We start from the raw sequence: 19698 nt of genomic DNA on the forward strand, positions 1-19698 counted from the left end.
AGCCTGGTGCTCTCAAGACATATAATGAGATTAAATCAAGCACAGAGATAATGGCACAAGCACACAGGAAATGGCGGAGGCTGCTCCGGTGTATCGTGGTGTATTTATTGTTCTACGGGAAACTTTCACGTAAGGAGGACACTCCACAATAATGATAAAAATCCTATTATAGAACATGCATAAACCAGTTACAGTCATGTATTATCATTATCGAGAATTAGGCACTGTATACAAGTGCACATGCTGGGCTTTTATACGACGTTAGAATGGTTACCATATCACCAAGAGACAGGAGTTTTTGAGCTTCATTTTAATCTCATGGGACCGCCATTGTGTATATGTGATCCATCATCGGTGGTACGTGACTCTATAATGGATGTGAGCTCTTTTATCAGAAATGGTGATAATGATTTTCATGTTATTCGTTTCACTTCACACTTGTGCTGGAGACTGGTCTCTATAAAGAGATGCTGCCCTACTGTTTACACGCTGCATAGAATTCTGATGTATGGATGAATGATTCATACGACTCTTTCCCATCTAAAGACATTGAGTTATCTCCCATCTTTTACTTCTGAAAACAATGTTTTAATATATATATATATAAAAACCATAACTTTCTGAATCAAAGGGTATGGAAGATAACGTCTCTTAGACTATAATTGTATCAGATAAATTCCTAAGTCACAGGTTACCAAGGAATCATGAGGAAGCCGGTGATATTGTGAAATAAATATTGGGTCTTCATTGAGTTTCTTGGTAGACATCTCCTAAAATCCTTGGAATCTCCAAGAATTGCTGGATGTTTTTTATATGTGAATGGGTTAACCGGTGGCTTTGGGGGGTCCCTGGATGGCATCAGGTTGAAGGCTGGTTACAGGAAAGACTAGACTAAGGCAAAATTAGAAGCAAAGAACCAGGAAACATGAGCAGATTTTTAAGCAAATGTCTTGTGATTTAGGGCTGGTGATATGGCTCAGTTGGTAGAGTGCTTGCTTTGCATGCACAAGGCCCTGGGTTCAAACCCCAGCACCACAAAAAAAAATTTAAAAAAAGTTTTTCCTGATTTGAATCCCATGTACAGCCATTATTCTGGTCTTGGGCACATTATTCAACCTCTCTGGGCCTTGGTTTCCTTATCTATGCAACTTGGTTATATTCTTCCTTTTTTCCCCATGAGGATTCTTGTAGTACCATCTTCATGTCCTCAATTGACATTAACCTCCAACCCACTGAAACTTGGCTTCTGGCCCCATCACTCCTCTGTGACATATTTCAGAAGTGACCGCAACCATAATGTACAGAATGGACTCTCAGCAGCCACTGACCACTCCCCTAGAAATACTCTAGCCATGGTCTCCCCCGCCCTCTCTCCTGGCTCTTTTTACCTTTCACTGAGAGCCCTCTTCTCAGCCAGCTGAACGGACACTCCCTCCCCTCCTGCCCCATGGACCTCCTGGAACTGACCTTTGACCCACTGCTGACAATCCTCACTCTCTGGCAAGCCCTCACTTACTCTACGGGTCCCTTTCATCATTTAACTCAAATGACCCCTGCAGCCACAGCACCACCCTCCCTACCCTTCCCCTAAGGAAACTTGTCTACTTGGATGGCTGGTCCCCAGGCACTTCCCTTTCAAACAGGATTCATCCTCATCACACACACTTGCTTTTTATTTATTTATTTATTTTTTCTCTCTCTCTCTCCTGATAATAACACCTTCAGATGACCCCACCAGAAGGCTAGGTCATCAATACCCAATCATGGATCAAAATTTCCATTGATTACACAACTTTTTAAAAATCTCACCTGTAGTCCTGGCTATGCAAAAGGCTAAGGCAGGGGGTGGGAGGGGTGTCATTTGAGAGCAGGAGCTGAAGGCCAGCCTGGGAACTTAGTGAGACCCCTGCTCAAAACGGAAAAAGAAGAAAAAAGAAAGGAAGGAAGAAAAAACAACAACAAACGAACAACTCCTGTTTGTGGCTGGCAGCTGGATTTCTAGCAATTTGAGCGTCGTCTCCAATAGGAAGGTGGGCGCTCATCAAGGGCACCTCTTAGGACTCCAGTCATGCCCCAGCCTGGTGGTCCCGAAGGCATCCCAGGAGAAGGAGGCGTGCAGCCCCAGGAGCCGAGGGCCCTCCACAGGCACTCAAGGGGCTCTGGACACACCCCCACAGCAGCCCCTGGCTCCCACCTGAGCCCTAGGTGTATTTCTATACTCCATCTAGATTCGTCCATCAAAAACAAAGAACAGGCCATGTCTATCCCACATCCTTTAAATGACTTCCAAACTCTGGAAACTGGCTTTCGTCCTTGGCCTAACAGGTGTTCATGAGCCAGAGGGGAGGTTTCTGTGAAAATACTCTACCCCTCCTGAAACTCACGGTGCACGCTGGATCCTTAAAGGCTCTGAGAAGTCCTTCGGTAAAGAGAACTGTTGACTTTGTTTCACCTGCGAAGTACCAGCCCACCTGCCCTTGACCTGGAGGGTCTGCTCCTGCATATCTTGGGCAGCACCTTGTACACACTGCAGTCTGCTGCCCTGATTGGAAATGCTGGCCTGTGGGACAAAGTGCCCTTGAGTGGTACATACGGTTCCCCATGTCCTGACCATCCTGCTCCTCCTCGCCTCATCCCGGGCCCTTGCAGTACTGAACTACATGCCAGGTCCCGAATAGACCCAGAGGTGTCACAGGGCCTCTGTGTTCCTTTGGTGCCACCCAGCTGGCGACCTCTTGCCCATCTGTCAAGGCTCAGGTCAGATAACATTCCTTTCGGGGTTCTGTTGGGGGTGGGGTGTGGATGACCCTCGTATCTTTGGGTTCCTCCAACCATGGGTTTGACCAACCATGATTGAAAATATTTTTTTAAATTGCTTCCATGCTGAATACATATAGACTTCTATTTCCTTGTTATTTAGTCCCTAAACACTGAAGTTTAACAATTACACAATTAAACCGTACTTCATACAATAGCATTTCTTATGTATTAGGTATTGTAAGTAATCAAGAGATGAAGTCTGCGGGTGAGGGGGTGTAGATAATACACAAATACTATACCGCTGTACGTAAGAGATTTGTATATCAGCAAATGTTGAAATTTATGGGGTCCTGGAACCAGTCCCCTACAGAGACTGGGGGACATTGTACACACACACACACACACACACACACACACATACACAGAGGCTCAGAGGATTGTGAAAAAAATGACAAGTCCCAAGATCTGCAGAGTTAAGTCAGAAAGCTGGAGACCCATGAGAACTGATGTTTAGTTCTAGTCCAAGTTCAAAAGCCTGAAACCAGCGGAACTGATGAGGTAGCTCCCATCTAAAGACTGGCAGGCTCAGGACTCAGGATGAGCTGATGCTTCACTTTGAGTCTGAAGGCAGGAAAAGTCCAATGTCCCAGCTTGAAGGTTGTCAGGCAGAAGAATTCTTGTTCACTCAGTGCCAATGTCTTGGCTGGGCACAGAATCACGAGCCACTCACACCTTGTAGATTCAAACAGCAATTCTTTATTCCCGAACTCACACCGGCCCTGTACAAACACGTTCTGGGGAAATCCCAGTTCTGCCCGCACAATTCACGTCCCAAATACTTTCTCAATTCCACGAGAACTCAACGGGAACTCAGGCAGCAGGAACGCCCTATACCCAGCAGCAATAACCTTAAACCTGGGACTTCCCTAAACCCAGATTGTCTTAAACTGGGATACTTCCTAAAACCTGCAGGATACACCTTAAACCTGGATCCACCCTGGTCCTTGAGCAGGCTCACCTTTCTCAAAGACACATGCAATGTCACAGCCAATTTCCATTTAACATGGGGTACGCTGGCAAGGAAATTTCGATGCATCATTCCTACTTGGCAATGGCCCTCAGCAACTCAGGGCAGGTCAGCCTTAGCTCCTTTTGGCCTTCAATTGAGTGAGGTCCACCCACACTATGAAGAGCCACTTGCTTTATGCAATCTACCAATTCCAAAGTGAATCTCATCCCAACACACCCTCACAGAAGCACCAGAATCATATTTAACCACATATCTGGGCAGCCTGTGGCCCAGTCAAGTTAACACATAAAACTACCATCTCAGACCCTCAAGTTGGGTTAAGAGCTTTCCTGGGTCTTCAGACTTCCTACACATACACTTACCACATCTCCCCCCCTCCCCCCCCATCATCTTAATCATCTGTGTCTAGTCAGTAGCATTTCTGTGCAATAAACTAATGTGTAATCAATCTCCAGAACTTATTCATCTCACAAGAATGGAACTCTCTACCCATTAAAAAACTATTTCCCATTTCCTCCTCCTTCTAGCTCCAGTAAACTACCATTCTACTTTCTGTCAATAAGAGTTTGACTACTTTCTGACTTTTGTGACTGGCTTATAGAGCTTGGCATAGTGTCCTCAAGTTTCATCTGTGCTATAGCATGTGTCAGAATTTCCTTCTTTTAAAGGCTGTATACTATTTCATGGTATGTATATACAACACTTGGTTTATCCAATCATCTATCTATGGGTACTTGAATTGCATTCACCTTTTGGCTATTGTGAACCAAGCTGCTGTGAACATGGGGGAATGTTTTTTTGAGAACTTGTTTTCAGTTCTTTCAGATACATGTTTACAAATGAGATACACTTTCTTATCTTAACCCTGATCAGCACTGTTTGGGATTCCATCTTCTCCCACTTGGCTCCCTGTCTCTGGCCATGCTAGACCTTAAGTTCTGTAAGGATTACACTGAGACTTACTCATCTTGGTGGCACTGTGAGGATGAATCACTTAACAAATAACAAGGTCCTTCTTAATAGCTTCCTCTTGGCTGCCCTATACCATCTAATCACTAGGAACAGTACTCTATACAGAGAGTGTTTAATCTCAAAATAGCCCTAAATTCCAGAATTGGGCACATATTCTTCATTTCAAAGTTCAGAATTCTGGGTACACCAGGGGGAAAACCAGATTCTAACTAAAACCAGGAATAACGCAGATGGTTTATTAAACTGTGCTGGGAAAGAATTAATGAGAAAACATTATACATTCATTTTTACTCTCTTTAAAAATTAGCTCTAAATGTGATGGCATTGAGCATTGACAATACTCTTTCTAGAGTTATAATTTGAGGGAGGAGTTGGTCAGGCTGGGAATCAAACCCAGGCCTCACATATATAATTTGTTTTTATTTTTAAAAGTTGGATTTTAAAACTAACTCAACGACTGTACTAGAAAATCATGCTAATAGTCTTTTAATTTTGTGTACACTTTGGGATACAGCGGGTGTCAGTCCGCCTTAATTTTTAGGATCCGTTTTAGAACTGAAATTAGAACGAATGGATCTAAACATCTAAAGCAAAGGGGCATTGTGAGACTGAATTGAAATTCTTTTACAGTGGTGCATATGATTTTTCACCTCCCCCTCTAGATCTCATGAGGATTAAATAACCAAGCTATAGGTTCAGGGTCCAAATGGCAGAGGTGTTGGAAATGATGAGATGTACCTTGGTAGTCCATTCAGCCATCAATGAACTAATCCACCAAGTGGATTAATCCAGTGCATTGTGGATTAATCCACTGATGAGGTCAGAGTTCCCCTTCTGCACCCTGCTGCATTGGGGAACGTGCTTACAACCTGCAGGTGGGACACATTCCAGATCCACACCATACCAAGAATCTTAAATGCCTTGTCTGTAATCTGTCCCGTGGAGTCTCACTGAGGTTGGTTGGACATACAGTATTTGGCTTCCAGGAAGAACTAAAGCCTATTTCTTTCTCAAGGGTTTTCTAAACACTGGTGGCTGGAACAGCCGCTGCCTGCGCTTGGCTTTGTGGCACTGTGGATGGGCTTTAATCGGATTACTCATTTTGCCACTCCTTGCCTTAAATCGTGTAGCATTTTTTGCCCACCTATGTGGGCCCCTCTGGTTGCCAGCACGATAGGAAAGCAAGCTGGTACAAGAAGCCGGGCATCCCACACACTTTCCTCTGGTTGCCTGCGCCAGGAATCCTTGCCTGAGCAACACAAGCTAAAGCGTTGGTTTTGGACACTGCCACCAATTCGCAGCCTATGTGACATGTTTCCCAGAGATTAAAAGTCAAGGTGGACTTCAAAAGGCATTGCCCTAATAAATCTAGCAGGTAGAGTTCCAACATTCCCAGTAAGACCTACTGAGGGACAGGTGCTAGAGGAGACGTTCGATTAAAATAAGACACTGGATTCAACTGGACTCAATTTCATAACCCTCTCCTCCCCCCCCCCCCCCCCCCCCCGCCTGGAGTCTGCGGTGCCAGACAACATGTCCTGGTTATTGTCAAGACTGTGAAAGGAAACCTCTGTTTCCAGTAGAAAGTCACCCAGTTCTCGGACTTTCTAGGGTTTCTTCTAGGTGGCAAACCTTCCTCTCTGGCCTCACCCGAATTCCATTTGGGAGAAAAGCCTCTCTGGCTCCCGTCTCCTGCTCTGAATCTGACTCTGATCTGAGCTGAGGTCAGCAAACCGCTTCCCTGTGCCCCGACCTTGGTGTGACCCCGAAGTCTGGGTCCTGCGTCCTTCTGGATTGCCAACTTTGCTTCCAGCTCTGGCTGAGGGTACCTAGTAACCAAACTGGGGCCCCCGGTGTTCCTGATCCTCTGCCGGGTCCCTTCGTTCCCGTGCACTTGGCACAAGCCCCTGGTGGAGGAATCGGGCACGAGTCGGCTGGCTCTCCTGGCACAGACCCTGGGGCGGGCTCCCAGGCACCCACCGTGGGGGTAACAAAGTGTGGAGAAGTGCAGCCCCGTGCTTTTCCAGTCTGACTCACACAGGGAGTCACCCGCGGCCCTGAGAGGCCCCAGGATGGGTTTCCTATCGCTGTCTCTCGCACCTCTTTGTGGAACAAAGAGACTCGTGTCAGGCCCTTGGAGCAGCCACATTGCATTATTCACTCTTCATCAGAAGTAGGACTCTCTACAGCCATACATAGATTCCAACAGGTGCCAAATCACCTTCACGATCCTATTGAACAGAAGTTTTAAATTAACCACCAAAGTCGGGGGCGGGGGCTTGGCTAGAAGGCAGCACACCCCCCCCCTTTCCCCATCTGGCTATGTTTCTGGGCTCGGGGTGCCAGCCACGGCCTCACCTGGAATGGCTGGAGCCAAGTAGCGGTCTCAGGGGTAAGCGCTTAGGGGTGAGCTCATCTTCCTCCTGAAGCCATTCCTGACGTCCGGGAACTGGCAGGTGAATCATCCACTGCTTTGTCGGAGCACAGACCTTAACTCAGCAAGCGCGGGCTCCTGGCAGGGTTCCCAAACGCGAGCTTCCTGGGACACCAGGGTCCTTCTTTCTCTCGCTTTGCTTTTCCCCTGAACAGCCTTCCTTTGTACCTGTAGGAGCTGTTCCACCCAGCAGGCCACGGAGGCACCTTCTCTACGTCTGAAAACCTATGGCACACCTCAGCCCTTCCTACCACCCACCCCCCATAGCTTTCTTGCCCCACAGAGAGAGCCCCGGGCTCCTGGTAGCTGCCTTCATTCTGTCTTGCCTCCTCCACCTGATGGCACCGTGTTGGATGTGAAACCGTCCGACACTGCTTCTGCTCCCGGAGTTATCACATGGAAAGGGAAGGAAATTAATCTTCCAGGACCCTGAGTCTAAATCCATTCTGGTCTCACTTTCTCATACCCCAAATGCTACCCCATCAGCAGTCAAAAAAGAAATAGAAAAAAAAAATTGTGGAATGGTAATAATGAAAGATTGGTCCTCTAAACCCCACATGCCAGAATGAGGAACAGATGTGTGTTAGTCAGCTTTCCATGACTGTAACAAAATACGTGAGCCAATAAACTTATAAAGAGAGAGGGTTTATTTTGGCTCAGAGTTTTGGAGGTTTCAGTCCGTGACTGATGCGCCCTTTGGCTTTGGGCCCGTGGCAAGCCAGCTGATCATGGCAGGAAGCATGTAGTGGAGCAGAGTTGCTCACCCTGTGGCCTAGATAAAAGAAAGAGGAAGAGGAGGGGGTTGAGTTCCCCAAATGCCCTTTTATGCTTGCTTACAATGACATAAGGGCCTCCCACTCTTAAAGTTCCCGATAGTGCCAAGCTACAGGCTAAGCCTTAAACACAAGGGTCTTGGGGAGACATTCCAGATCCAAATCATTGCAGGTGAGTTTCCATTCACTGACTAACAGCCTGATTAGTTCCACCCAAGCCAGGACCTGCTGCCTTCTCCCCCTGTGCATGTCATATGCAAATGACCAAAATAAACTGCCCTCTGCAAGCTGGACTGGTGGGTAAATGTACCTCTCCTAAAACAAAGGCCGTGTTTCTGCAAATGCCAAAGGGCTGGTTCCAGTCTGGATTGGAAATGCTATAAGACAGCCTGCAGATGATTAAGTCACGGGATCAAGAGACTTGGAAATCCCCACCGTCATCTCCTTGGGCGTGGATGGTGACAGTTAAGCAAAGTGTGAATCTGTTAGCCTGGTCTACTTTGGGGAATGATTCTACCTCGACAAGATGAGTGAATGAAGGAACTACACTCATTTCCCAAACCAAGAAGCCCACCTTACTTAGCACAGGTGTGGTGAAGGGAGACAGGAATGGGCTCCATCGGATGCTCCCTCCTCACAAGGTGGAGTTTTCCTCTGCAAAAGCAGAGCTGTAGAATTGAAAGACACAAATTCATGTCCCCAAAATAAAGACTAGGGCCCATTTGCAGGTGGGGGTCATCAAAGAAGACCCTCAATGTGTCGGAGGTGGGATAAGGCACAGGTTGGGGTCGCCAGGAGTGAGTCAGGAGAAGCAGCCTGCCCTAACACGGCGAGTCTAGACTCTTGGAGGCAGATGCTTGATCCCATTCTCTGCTCCTCAGAGCACCTGCAGGTGCTACAACCCGGGGGTCCCTTCTCTTATTGCAGGGACAGCAATTCCTAAGTCCACATCTGCTGCCTTCGCGAAGCTCAAGCCCTCCACCTTTCCTGTGATTTATTTATTATTGTGGTTCCGGAGATCCAACTCAGGGATGCTAGGCAAGTGTTCTATCACTGAGCTAACACCCCCCAGTCTTTAACTTTGCTTTCATCGAAGTTGTTTGCAAAGTAGTTGACACTACAGAGCCCAGAGAGCTGAACTGCCCCGGTGGGAAATGGATCTGACTGATTTGATGCAGGTAGGGTCACATGCCCTTGTATGGCAGCCTCAGGTTGGTTTGGCCATTTTCAGGAAATCTAAATTAAATTTGGTAAATAGTCACCAAATTGCAAGATGCTGCCAATACAGAAACAAACCTCTCAATCCTTGCCCATAAAGAGCCCACTTTCATCCCTCGGTTGTTATAAATTAGGGAGAGAGAGAGCACAAAATTGCCAAAAACAAGGATGGACGGCTACCCCACATGGCCTCTATGGTGGAGGTAGTTTATCTGGTCTAAAGGAAAAGAGTTTTCCAGACAGGACAGAGAAAGGAAAGACTCCAAATGTTCCAGGACAAAGGGCTGAGGCTGCGGCTCAGTGGCAGAATGCATGCTTAGCATGCTCCAAGCCCCAGGTTCAATCCCCAGCAAAAAAAAAAAAAAAAAGAGCTCAGTAATGAAAAGCATCTTCCCTCATTGTCACTGGCCACAGGCAGAACAGGTGGGAGCAAAAGAGAATGAGCAGAAAGGAGTCGGACTCTGTGCTTGCTCAGGATTTCAAGCTGTGCTCCTCTGACTTGGTCACTTTCCAAACATATTCTTATAAAAAATATATATATATATATATCAAGTACTTTCTTCATCTGCTTTTAGAAAGACCTAGAAATGCAAGGGACCAAGAGCAATACAGCATCAAAGGAGACAGAAATTCGGATCCAACAGGGTGGGAGAAGGATCTGAGTCCCTGTCCACAAGGCCAGGGAACTAGGCTACCTTAAGGCCAAGTGCAAAATGGAAACATAATTTCACACTGTGAAGAAGAAGGCAAAAGAGAAAAGAAAAGGAAAAAAAATAGAAGGTCCTTTTGAGTTTAAAGATAACTAAACAAATGTTTCAGATATCTGACAGTTCTTTGCACTGGGGCCCCCTCTATCCCTCTAGGGAAGTGGGTGACTAATATGAGACAATTCTAGAGTAACCGCTCAGTATTCTCAAATGATGCAGAAAATTCCAGAAATATTTGTGCAGTTAGGATGGCCTAGAATTTTTAAATTAAAAAAAAAAAAACAATTGGCAAATAATACTTGCAGGAGTTGCTGAAGGTTAGACATTTTAGAAAATCTTACCCTGGTATTTCAATAGTCATCTACTATTGCAGTGATGTAGAAAGAAGCTTGATGGTTCCAGAAATCTCTGTCATGACTCTTAGTTCTAATTTTAAAGCACATTCTGACACAGGCAAGAAAAAAGTCTTAAATGTGCTCTCTGGAAGAACTTAAAGCATAGCTTTACATCACACACAAATCTGCATCACAGTGCCGAGGAACACATTCTAGAAGATGAGCAATTGCCAATAGGCCATAAAAAATGGCTTGGGAGGGCCGGGTTATAACTCAGTGGTAGAGTGCTTGCCTAACCTGTGTGGGTCGCTGAGTTCGATTGTCAGCACTGCATATAAATAAATAAAATAAAGGTCCGTTGACAACTAAAAAGTATTTTTTTTAAAAAAATGGCTTGGGAAAAACCAGCTAATTTGAAATAAATCTTGAAAGAAGGAAGAGAGGTAGTAAGACCTTTATATCACAAGGGAGGGTAGGAAGATATAAAAAGGTGAAGAGATTTACCTGTGGCTACACACACATTAAAATTTCATCTTAAATGTCCTTTAAAGCCCATGTGTTCAAATTTGGGCCCCAGCTTGGTGCTAGAACTTTTAGGAGGTGGGCCCTAGTGGGAGGTCTTTGGGGTCACAGGGAGAAGGCATTTGAGGGTGATAGTGGATCCTCAGACCCCTGCTCTCATTCTGTGTGTCTTTTGTTCCCTGACCGTAATATGCTGCTTCACCATAGACTCCAAACAATAGGGCCACCAATCATGGACTGGAACCTCCAAAAGTGTGAGCCAAAGTCAACTTTTCTCTTTAAAAGTGGATCATCTCGGGCATTTTTTTAGAGTGATAGAAAGCTGACACCACTCTGGAGGAGTTCCTGGTCTTGAGTTCAGCCCCCTGTCCCCTCCAGCCAGCCTGGCCCAAGCCTTTACCTAGCTAGACATTCGGTTTTCTGTTAATGACCTTGGTCAAAGCAGACATAGTACCAAAAACCTCGGCAGTAGAGAAGGAGTCGGAGATTTTAACACTGCAGCGTAGACTCATATAGTTAAGAGTAACAGAATTCAGGGCGGTTCAGACAAACATTCTGAGAAACCAGTGAGGCATGAAACTCCATTTCAGGGACGCCAGAAGAAGCCTCAGAAGGAACAGGTAAAAAGGGTTTTCAGATATCTCAGAGAAGCAAAAGCAGGATTTAGCCAGGTGGGCAGCGACCTTAGACAGTCGCACTTCTTTTAAGTGGATTTTGAAATTGTTGACAAAGGATAAAAGGGTGTAGAACTGACAAGTCAGGCAAGCAGAGAAATGAATGGATCATCATACAAAAGGACTGAAATCAGCCTAGGGATCTCAGTATGTACAATCATTTGGGTCAATTTTTTTTTTTTTTTTAAAGTCTCAAACAAGATACAAGAAGCAGATTCAGGGTCTACGTTGGAAAAAGTTTTCATCTGAAAGAGCCGGGGCACGTTTAGTGACTGAAATGAACTGTGGGTGTCAACTGGCTCCATTTCATTGGTCCTTCAGCCACTCAACGGAGGCTTTCTAAATGAGGTACCAAAGCCACAGTGGAAAGTCGTCGTGTCCAATGCTCCAAGTCGGCTCTAACCACCCAGGGGAAACTCAGAATCATAGAGTTGTTTGTGGATTTGGCTCCAAGTCAGACATGTTTTGAAGCTTTCAACACTGACTATTTGCATCCATTAAATCAACTCGTGAAAAAGAGAGAGCAAGCAAATGGGATATGGAAACTTTGCGTCTCAGCAGAGAGCCAAGTCTTCCCCCCACCCGCCCCAAACAGAGACCAGCAGAAGGGAAAGGGAAAGAGTTTGCTTTTCCCGGAGAGCTGACTTTTTCCTGAAAGTCGCGCGGGCCAAGGGGAAAAGCTTGGATTCTATAAGATCTCAGCTACAAGGAGGTCAGCTTCCTCCCATTTGCAGGAGGAGGACTTAGGGTCTCCTGGTTTGCACAAGCTCTGGGGCGGGCAGCGGGCACCCTGCCTAGAGAGTCTTGTGGCATTTTTCCTGCTTGATTCAAGCAAAAACTGTTCTTTTAGAAAGAGTGGGTCCAGCCTACTGCACACCACCCCCTGGTGCCATGCTGCTGCCAGGGCACGCAGAGACCTGCCTCCTGGCCCAGGTGCAGGGAGGGGTGTGCCTTGACGACTTAGGTCCCTTCCTCCCAGCTTTTAGGATCTTGAGACCTTACCTTCCAACCATGTGAGGTCATTAAAAACGATTAGCTCTGAATCAGGGGCGCATCATCCACCAGTTTCCTGCCTGGGGGGTTGAGTGGGAGGAAACGCTGGGGTGAAGCCTCTGAGACCAAAATCTTCATGGCAGTGGTCAGTGAGGGTAGGCCCCCAAAGGGAGGTCTGCCCCCGCCCCCCGGGTCCTGTTTCTATGTGCTTCGTTTCTTCCCAGTGATGACAAGGTCGTCCCAGTCCGCCTGGGGTGACCAACACCCTGTGCAAGGACACGCTGGCCCTAATCTCTGAGAAGGTGGGCCAGGCCGCCAGCCTCCCTCAGGCAGCGACCCCGCCACAAGGTGGCAGCCGCGAGCAGCACAATTAAATGGATTGCTAGAACCCAGAGCCTTTGCTCTGGGTTCTAGCAATCCATTTAATTGCAAGCATTTGGATCTCTTAGACCGTGCACGGAAACGTTTTCCTTTGTAAGGTGTCTCCCTTGAGTTTCCCTCCCATGAAGTAATGGCAGAATAAGTAATCCATGAATTGGAGTTCAGAGGCCCTGAGTTCCAGGAACTTTATCTTGACTCCTTCCCCTGCTTCTGCAACTGACACCTTCCAGGTTTATGGTAACTTACTGGGTCCTGAGTTGGAATCCCCAAAGGGTGTTTGACCTCAGAGCCCTCCCAATCATCAGAATAACCTGGCGGGCAGGTGAAGGCAGGTGCGCCTGGGAATGCGCACTTCTGACCAGCTTCCAGGGTATCCTGGGGCTGCGGGTGGAAGCGGGCTTTCAGAGCCGCAGGCTACATGTCGTTCCCTCCCTCTTTCCCAGCTACGTGACAACCTCCACAAGCGACAGGCTAGCGAGAAGTTCCAAGGCGTGTTTGTTGGGGAAAGAATTAGAGGAGAATTGAAATAAATGTTGGGGGAGTGATATTGCCTAAATAACATTGTTGGACTGTGTGCATGTGTGAATATGTAACAATAAATCCCATCAATATGTACAACTATCACGCACCAATTTTTAAATGGGGGGGGGGATTTGAATAACGTATTGCAATCACGGCTGGGGCCAGGAAACTAGTTTGTTTTGTTTTGTTTTTTTCCCCTTCCATGAACTAACCTTTAACCTAGAGCAGATTTCCTCCTCCCCACCCCCACCAAAGAAGTCAAAGTTTTATCTTTAGAAGAGGACCTAAGCTGTAATCCTTCCTTCCTATGAGAATGAAGTCCATTTCCTTCTTTTTCTGGAATCATTTTCCCTTTATCCTGAACTAGAGTAAATATTTACTGAGACCTACTGTGTGCCAAATATCAAGCTGTTGGTGCTAAGAGGTTTATATACCTGAATTCAAAAGATCATCACGACCATTTTACAAAGTATATGTCATGAAGCTAATTTACAAATGAGCAACCCCTAGGGTTAGGGAAGTTTGGGGGGTACCCAAAGTCACAGAGCTGATCAGAAGTAATATAGGTATTACTTCAAGACCTGACTTCAAGGGATCAACATTTAAAGAGTATCACACTTTCTGGAATACTCCATCTGCTACGATATGAAATAATCACAAAAATGGAAGACCTGTCACAAGCAATTCTTCTAATGATCTGTCCATTCATACACACATTTTACTAAGCACATACGATGCGCTGTGCATTGTAATTAAGTCCTGGGAATAGTGTGGTGCACATATAAAACTTTTCAAAACACATTTTCTCAGGTTGTCTCATGAAAATATCTTCTTAATGGTTTGTCCTTTGAATTGTTCACATGAGCACATGTTACTAAACCAAGACATTGTATACCCTTTTCCTGTTTCTGGAAAACTTCCATTGATATTTTTTAACCTAAGTCTAACAAATCTGTTTTCTATTTTAATTAAAGAAGAATGTGTTGCTTTTTATTTTATTTTATTTTTGGAACAGAAAATGCATTTTCATAACTCAAAAGTCACAAGAAACAAAAGTGTAAAAGAATTAATATTAGTCTCCTTCCCCTATTCCCAGCCCCCAAGCCCCAGAGGAAACTACTTCATATGTTGTTTTTCCTTTCTTCTCTTTGTTCAAACACAAATGGTAGTTACAATCTATGAATTGTTCTCTACTTTTTCTTAGTTGGTACATCTTGGAGATGATGCCAAATCACTAAATGCAGTTACCTCCTCGTTTTTAACATCTACATGCTTAAATAATTCTAAAATGTACCATACTGTGTTTAAACTAGTCCCTTGTTGATGAACATATCATATGGCCCAATGTTTTGCTATTACAAACAATTCTACAGTGACTACTCTTGTATGTATATCATTTTACACATGAGCAAGTATACCCACAAGATAATTTCCTGTAAGGGGAAATGCTGGGAATTGAAAATAGTATGTGCATTTGTAACAGAAAAACTTTTTTTCATTATGGAATTTTTCAAGCATTACAAAGGAAAGAATAGTACAATGAACCCTCCCATCCCTCATCAAGCTTCAATGATTGCCAGTAATCCATGGCTGATACTATTTCACATGCATATATTGGCCCCATCCATTTCCCCCATCTCAATTTATTTTGAATCAATCCCAGACATAATGTTATTCCACTGGTAAATATTTTGGCACTGTTCCTGAAAAATAAGGCCTTAAAAAAAGAGAGAAGAAAGTGTGTATATAATTTCTTCGTGACACTTAAAGTAAACTAATAATTTAGTAGTACCTTCAAACATCCTGTTAATGTCACATTTTCCCAGATTGTCTCATAAAAGTTTCCTTTTTTAGTGGTTTGTTCTTTTGATCAGAATCCAAATGAGTTCCATATATTGTAGATGGTTAGGCCTTTTTTTTTTTAATCTATTGGCTTCTCCCTCTATTGCTTTTTCTTTTTCTTTTTGCAGCATGTTGTAGAAACTCGATAAGTTTGTTTCCAGAGACTAGATTTTGCAGACTATATCCCTATGGAGTCATTTAAAATATTTCTAGGAGCAACAGAGAAACACAAAATTAAATTGTAGAATTTCTTAGTAGTAAAGAGAATATAACACAGCAAAAATCTGTCTGGTAGTCAAAGCAGTTACTAGAAGAAAAATTGTAGAACTAATTAACTATGCAATAAAAATAAGATCAAAATAAATAAACACAACTCAGAAAGATGTAAAAAGTAAGACAAAAGAAAGCAGAAGAAAAATGCAGAAATCATGTTTCATCACCTTGTAAACCTGTTTTTACAAACTGGACCGTAAGACTCATCATTTGATAACTAGAGGATCGTTTTGTCTTTGCAGCTATAGAAACAGACAATAAATAAATCTAAATAGTTGTCAACAACACACTTCATTCTGAATTTCAAGATATTGATCTGCTTTGACTATCAGTGAGAATTCAGGTGGAGTGCTGGTTACTTGGATTTCTGGTTAGATACCTCCTAGTTCAGGGAATAGGAGGTGGGGTTGCAGAGAGGGCTAGACTCTTCCACATTCAAGGCTGGTTGGCTCCTGTCTGTGTGGCAAGCCTCAGCCCTCTGGGAGTCACCTGAGTGACTGAAGGGAGGTGGGGGCATTTCTCATCCTGTCAAGTGCCTGCAAGATCTTGCCATGTGGGCTGGGGAGGTGGCTCAAGCGGTAGCGCGCTCGCCTGGCGTGCGTGCGGCCCGGGTTCGATCCTCAGCACCACATACCAACAAAGATGTTGTGTCCGCCAAAAACTAAAAAATAATAATAAAAAAATAAAAAATGCTAAAGCCCCCAGGGCCCCCCCTTTGGCCTCCGGGACTGCAGCTGTGGTGAAGTCCCAATGTTCCATCCTTTAAATAAAACTCTTGCCCTGGCCTTTAAAAAAAAAAAAAAAAAAAAAAAAAAAAAAAAAAAAAAAAAAAAAAAAAAAAAAAAAGATCTTGCCATGTGACAGACTCCAAATCTCAGCAGGTATAAAAACTGAAGAGTACCCATCCGCCTTGCCTTGAACAAATCTTTGTAAGCTGAAACTTCCTCACCATAAAACTGGAGTAATAATCCTTACCTAAAAGGTCTCTGGCAGAGACGAGGAAGAGCTCAGTAAGTGGCAGCTATACCAGGACGCCCTTGACTCTCATAGGTAGCATAGGATGGAGTATCAACCCAAAGAAAGCCAACAAATAGCTCTTCCTGGCTTTTCTGAAAAATGTCTGACCCTGAGCTTCCCTCAAGGTTAAAATACTATTCTCGCCCACCAAACTACCACGCTTTTGCTGCTACTTGTTTATCTTCACGTGTCTGCTTGGGGAAGGACCCCTGCCCAAGAGTGAACATTCTGATCGCAATGTCCCCTTTCCCATGCATGGGACTCTGTCCATGCAGTCTCTGGGGCATTGTTGAACAGTGCCACCTCTCCCCCACCGAGGATGGGCTTCTTGCAGAGGACTAGGATTTTCAGTGTGGAAGGACCTTCCCTCTTCACTTTTGTTTCCCGGTCTTGGAGGGGGAGGCAAATAGCTAAAAAGCCTTCGACTTGGAGTGTTGGGGTAGGAGCTTCCCTTAGTACTTTCCCTAATGGAACAAAGAACCATGATCCATTCTTCTTCGTCATCTCGAAGTCCCTTTTGTGACGGACGGAGGCAGGCGTCATCAGAAGAGGGCAGAGAAAAGCCCACCGTGCAGATGCATGCCAGGCGCGCGCGCTTTACTGCTTTCCTCAAATCTAAGAAGTGGCCCATCCGTTCCCTAAGGCCGCAGCCAGCCTCCGGTTCCCGAGAAGCCGGGACAGTGGTGGGTGACCTGCCTCGGGACCCTCACCCTAAACTCTCCCCTGGAGCCCAGGAGTGGGGCGAAGCTCGGTAAACACCGTGCGCCAAAGAACCGGGGAGAGCGAAGGTGGGATTAAGCAAAACAAAGGATCCGGGCGTTGAGCGCTGCATCCCGGCGCCGCGACCAGGAGGCCGAGGGGCGCCCGCCCCCCGCGCCCCGAGCCGGGTGCCAGCGCGCCGAGCCCGCGCCCGCGCCGCCCGCGCTCCGAGGCGCGCGTCTCCTTATATGGTCAAATGACACAGCGGGGGTTCTCTAGGGCGGAGCGGCTCCGCTCCACTCCGCAGGCTGAAAGCCGCCGCCAAGGACCGCCGCCCGGTCGCCTGCCCGCCCGCCCCGTCCGGGAGCCCCTCGCCGGTGCCGCGCCGTGAGTACCTCCGCCCGGAGCCGCCCGCGACCCAGACCCGAGCGCCTGGCCCGCGGAGGCTCCGGCAGAGTCCAGCTGAACCCGGGGGAGGTGGGGAGCGACCACGGGGCAGGGCAGAGGAAACGTGGAGGGGACACCCCGGGACAAGGATCCGAACCTTAAGGGAGGGACCCGGGGGAGAGGGGCGACGATCTGCGGGGCAGAGACCCCAGAGAGAAGGGAGGCGAACTGTGGAGGGGAGACCAGGATTGGGGACCTGAAACGTGGGGGAGGGACCCTGGTGAAAGAAGACCCCGGGGAGAGGGGAGACGAATAGTGGGGGCGAAGGGTGGAAATTACTGGGCGAGGGGACCCGAGCGGTAGGGCGGAGACCCCGATACAAGGGAGCTGAATCTTGGGGAGCAGAGCCCCGGGACGGGGACCTAAAGAATGCGGGAGAGACCCCTGCGAAAGGGGAGCAGAACCGCTGGAGAGGAAAGGGGGCCCTGGGGAGAGGGCACCAGAACCGTGGAGGGGACCCCGAGTCCTGGGACCCGGCATGGGCGGGGGTGACCTCACGGACCTGGATACCTGAAACACTGACCCATCCCCAGAGGGAGGGCAAAAGCTCGCGTCCTCATGAGGTGGGTCACCACCAGGTGGCACGGAAGGGCTGAATCACCCAAGGGCGAGCCCCGGGCAAACTCTGGCGGCGGGTCCAGCCGCTGACCCCCGGAGGGAAAGCAGCAACTGTCCAAGCTCTCTGCACTCAGGCCGGACGCCCGAGGGGATTGCCTGGGCAGGCAGGTCTGCGCGCCACTGACCCAGGCATTTCCCTTCCATAGACAGAGGTGGAGTTTGCGGTGTGACTTATCTCCTTGACCAGGGCAGAAATTTAAAAACGGAACCATCAGGTTAAAGAACATGGGTTTCTTTTAAATGAAAAAGATTCTCATGTTTAAGTTGTGATATCTTAACATACCTGAAATTGTGGGAAGAAAATGTTAAAATGTTATTTTTGGATTGTAAAGGAGGAATCAGTCATATTTACTTTCAAATCTCAGTTGGGTTGGTTGGACCTAGTCTAACCCAATTTGATGAAATGTTACGGCTGCCTTCCTTTGGCCCAATTTATGGCATGCTAGCTCTTGCACATATTTTGGGAAGTAATAAATCACAATAGGGGCTTATAATCAGGAAGAACTGTCTTCAGAGCACTACTTTAAATACATTTCACATTTTTGGTGCTAACTCTGCTTATGTGTGTTCTGTAATAATGCATGAAGGAGGAGGCTTTGTGGTATCCTAAAGATAATTTAGATTTTTAAAAAATTTGCAGCAAGTATTAGAAGTGCAGGAATTCCTAGTCCAGGAATTAAACATCAATAAAACCCAACAAAGGAAGAGTTTTTTTATGTATTAATAAAAAATTTCACAAGCTTTTCAAATTTAGCTGACTCCAATATGTAAGACTTTCGTATGTAGAAGTGCATTCCCGCAGTGTTTATCATTCTGTGGTGCTTTCAGATGTGTTTATACAGCAGCACATAAATAAGAGATCAAGTGTCTTTTTACTTTCCACCTAGGTTTTTATATTCAGCCTCTTTTCAGTTCAGTCACATTATATACCACCAGCAAGTGTGGTAGACTCCAGGATGCACCTGGACTGGACCTATGCTTTCTCAGTGCACATCTGGATCCCTCAGTCTGCATGGCTTGGTCAGGTCACCTAATCTCTTGGTGCCTCACTTTCCCCAGCTGGGAAATAGGGTCACACTGTCATTTTTATGGCAGGGTTATTATGAAAATTTTGAGTATTTATTTTACAGAGAAACTAGTTCAGGGCTGGGAATATAACTCAGTTGGTAGAGTGCTTGCCTCGCATGCACAAGGCCCTGGGTTCAATCCCCAGTACCATCAAAAACAAAAAACTGAAACTAGTTCACAGCAAGATCAAAGTTTTCCCAGCCTGTAAAGGGTAACTCTGAGAACTATCCCACCTTAAACAAACTTCATGTGCTTTCTTTAGTGACAGAATGCTGGTCTTTCAGGACACTAGGCTTGCATTTTGACTTTGGTGTGAGCAAGTGAATTTCCTCTGTCATCCTGAATTGTGGATTTCAACTTTAGTGTCAACTTGGCTGGGCTGTGAGGTGCCCAGACATTTCAAACATTATTCG

The 19698-nt window shown here is 46.1% G+C and overlaps 1 protein-coding gene and 1 non-coding gene across 5 annotated transcripts in view; both read left to right on the forward strand.

The window, feature by feature from the left end:
• Positions 1 to 19698, forward strand: part of Fhl2 (four and a half LIM domains 2) — a 71821-nt gene that overhangs the window by 17084 nt on the left and 35039 nt on the right. Inside the window, exon 1 of one of the 4 annotated variants that reach the window (XM_040270821.2) lies at positions 17186 to 17204. The exons of 1 other annotated variant lie outside the window; for it this stretch is intronic. The gene's annotated coding sequence lies outside the window, so the exon portion shown is untranslated. Of the gene's footprint in view, positions 1 to 17185; positions 17205 to 17391; positions 17630 to 19698 lie in introns of those variants that run through there. 2 more of the 4 variants (XM_021719952.3, XM_040270822.2) reach the window with 2 other exon arrangements.
• On the forward strand, positions 19366 to 19438 carry Trnaa-cgc (transfer RNA alanine (anticodon CGC)). Its single transcript has one exon. It is a non-coding gene; the product is annotated as a tRNA-Ala (tRNA).

Source organism: Ictidomys tridecemlineatus, chromosome 12 (genome assembly GCF_052094955.1).
Source record: "Ictidomys tridecemlineatus isolate mIctTri1 chromosome 12, mIctTri1.hap1, whole genome shotgun sequence".
Lineage (NCBI taxonomy): Eukaryota > Metazoa > Chordata > Mammalia > Rodentia > Sciuridae > Ictidomys > Ictidomys tridecemlineatus.